The 3214-nt window shown below is 36.6% G+C and overlaps 1 pseudogene; it reads left to right on the top strand.

Moving 5' to 3' along the window:
- Positions 1-245: 245 nt before the first annotated feature.
- On the top strand, positions 246-2004 carry LOC127561357 (chondroitin sulfate N-acetylgalactosaminyltransferase 2-like; annotated as a pseudogene).
- Positions 2005-3214: the final 1210 nt, after the last annotated feature.

The raw sequence follows: 3214 nt of genomic DNA, 5'->3' as shown, positions 1-3214 counted from the left end.
AAGGTCAAGGATATCAAGGGAATTAATGGGGGGGGGGGGGAAATGTGAAGGAAGGTGATCTAGCCGTACCAGATCTCCAACTGTAATATAAAGAGATAATTATCGTTATTCCGAGGCAAGGCGGCTGAGGCGGGGGATGGCACGAGGAGGAGAGGGGGTGGGGGCGTGGGAGGGAGGCAGCGGAGGAAGCAGCTCCTCGCTCCCACCACTGGGGCTCTGCAGCAGCTGCATCCCCCATCTCCGGGATGCGTCCTCGCCCTCCTCCTGCTCTGCAGGCTGGGATCATCTGTGATTCAGACTCAGGATTGCTTGTATTGTGCATACCCAGCAATTGTGGTTTTTCCAACAGCCTAAAATTTGTTCTGAAAGAATGCAAATAATCTTGACATCTTCATCACACAGATGATGCAGTCTCTTCAGTTTGCTGCTTTGAACAATAGAAGCTGATGGAGTTAGAATGTTAAATACTTGATTTGGGTTTGCTGAAGGACGATATCAGCAAAGTGTAACTCAGTTAATGGATTTTTTTTGACTTGCTAAGTCATATCGCTTTATCTCTCTTGGACTTTGTGGTAACACTACAGGAAAGGTTCATTTAACTATACTGTATCTGCAAATAAGCATTACTAATACATACAGATAATTTTTTGAGCTCCAGCAGAATTAATATTTCTGCCCTCTACGTGAATCCTGGTTTTATTCTTTTGAAAGATTTTAATGATGATGTTTTTCCAAAGAATGAACAGGAAAAGAACAAAAAAGCATTGAGAAACTACATATTGATAAGAACGACCAGAAGCTTAATGCTTCAAGCCAAGGATCTTTAGCTACTAATGGGTCTTGCCCTTCTGGGTATTTTAATATTATTTATGCACCTTCTTGAGTGCACTCCACAGACTGCTTCTTAGTATCATGAGAGAGAATTATGGTAAAGACTATTGCCAAGATCTCCTACAAGAACAAGAAGAACATTATCAAACCCAAAGGCATTTAGCCTGAATCATCAGATGGCCCAACTCAAACAAGAATTACAAGAGATGAGTGAGAAAAGAAGATTATTGCTTGAAAAAAATTATACAAGTGCAAATTATATGGATTATCAGGACACCAAAGAACAAATATCTAGTGATCTTTTGGAATTTCTTCATTCTTAAACTGACAACACTGAGGTAGACATAAAAATCAAACTATCTCATGAATATAGTGCCCTCTCTCATAAAGTTTTACCTTAATGAAAGTCTTCTGATTGATACCCAGAGGAAAAGTCTTTTAGAAAAGACAAGAGAGAGAAGTTGATGAAAGTGTTTGAGGCTGACCTGGAGGTTATTAATAATCCTAATGAAGAAGATGAAGATGGACTGGTTGGGGAAAAACAACTATTTATTAAAAATGATTTTGTAGATCATGTGATGATCAACTCTGATAAATTTGGCTTTTTGCAACAATGAGGTGATTCAAGCCGATTCCAATAGATTGTGATGGAAAGAGCCATCTGTATCCAGAAAGAAAATTGTGGAGACTGAATGTAGATCACAACATAGTATTTTACCTTTTTTGTTATTGTTTGCTTTTTTTCTTTCTTGTTTTTATCCCTTTTTGATCTAATTTTTCTTATGCAGCATGATAAATGTGGAAATGCGTATAAAAGAATTGCACATGTTTAACATATATTGGATTACTTGCTGTCTAGAGGAGGGAGTGGGTGGAAGGGAGAGAAAAATATGGAACATAAGGTTTTCCAAGTGTGAATGTTGAAAACTATCTTTGCATATATTTTGAAAATAAAAAGCTATTGTTTAAAAAGAGAAAATGATTTTGTAGAAGACGAAAAAACAGAGGTTCAGAGAAGTTAAATGACTTGCCCATGATCGCCCAGATAGTAATTATCAGTGGAATTTGAATCCAGATTTTCTCCTCACATCAGCCCTATGAGATTATTATCATACTGAGAGAGAAGGGACACACAATGAACTCTTTGTTAAGAAGGCAGATCTCAGTGGATAGAGCACGGGTCCTGAAGTCAGGAGGGCCTGAGTTCAAATTCAGCCTCAGACACTTAATACTTCCTACCTGTGTGACCCTGGGCAAATCATTTAACCCCGATTGCCTCAGCAAAAAAACAAACAAACAAAGCAGATCTTCAATTCTGATAGATGTGGCTTCTTTCAACAATGAAATGATTGAGGCTTATTCCAATGATCTTGTGGCAAAGAAAGCCCTCTACACCCAGAGAGAGGACTGTGGGAACTGAGTGAGGATCACAAATAGCATTTTCACTTTTTTTGTTGTTCTTGTTTGCTTGCATTTTACTTTCTTTCTCATTTGTTCCTTTTTGATCTGATTTTTCTACTACAACACAATAATTGTAGAAATATGTATAGAAGAATTGCACGTTTAAACATATATTGGATTACTTGCCATTTAGGGGAGGGGGTAGGGGAAGAGGAAAAATGTGGAACACAAGGTTTTGCAAGGGTCAATGTTGAAAAATTATCCATACATATGTTTTGAAAATAAAAAGCTTTAATAAAAAAAGGCCGATCTTATAGAATATAGACATTTCACTTTGTTCCAACTCTTTGAACCTTGTATGAAAGAGTGAAACCACTGAAATCATCACATAAGTTATTACCCAGTGGTATTCAGTCTTTATAATCCTACTATTATTTTTGTCAATCAAGACATGCCATCAACAGTTGATCAGCAATTAGTTGATTAGTGATGAGCTGACAATACAGAATGTGCATCCAGCAAAAAGCCATAAACAAGCCTTCTCACTCACACCTTGGAATGCTTGTCTTCTGGGAAAAAATAGACTTGTCCCATAAACAAGCATATGGGATAAATAGTGAACCTGTTGGATAAATTACATCATCATTTTAATGCATTATAATATGAACAACAACCAACTCTTCCCTTAAACAGTTTACAAAAATGTCATGTCTCTCTCAAAGAAGAACTCTTCTATCTTCCAGATTTTTCTGTGCTCAACACAATTCACTCATCTGAAAATGAGAAGAAAAAAAAAAAACACTTGTTTAATCAAAATCATCAATTTTATGAGAATATAGAAACAAAGAACAACTGCCCAATTTGTTCAATGAAAATCTAATATTTTCCTCCCAAAGTTGCTATGCTTTCTATTTTAGTTGTAGTATTGTGCTTTTTAGACATGATTTGATTATGTGTTTGCATTTGATCAGTTTAATTTATC

The sequence above is a fragment of the Antechinus flavipes genome, chromosome 4 (assembly GCF_016432865.1).
Source record: "Antechinus flavipes isolate AdamAnt ecotype Samford, QLD, Australia chromosome 4, AdamAnt_v2, whole genome shotgun sequence".
Taxonomy (NCBI): Eukaryota; Metazoa; Chordata; class Mammalia; order Dasyuromorphia; family Dasyuridae; genus Antechinus; species Antechinus flavipes.
This window is presented reverse-complemented; position numbering and strand designations above follow the sequence as displayed.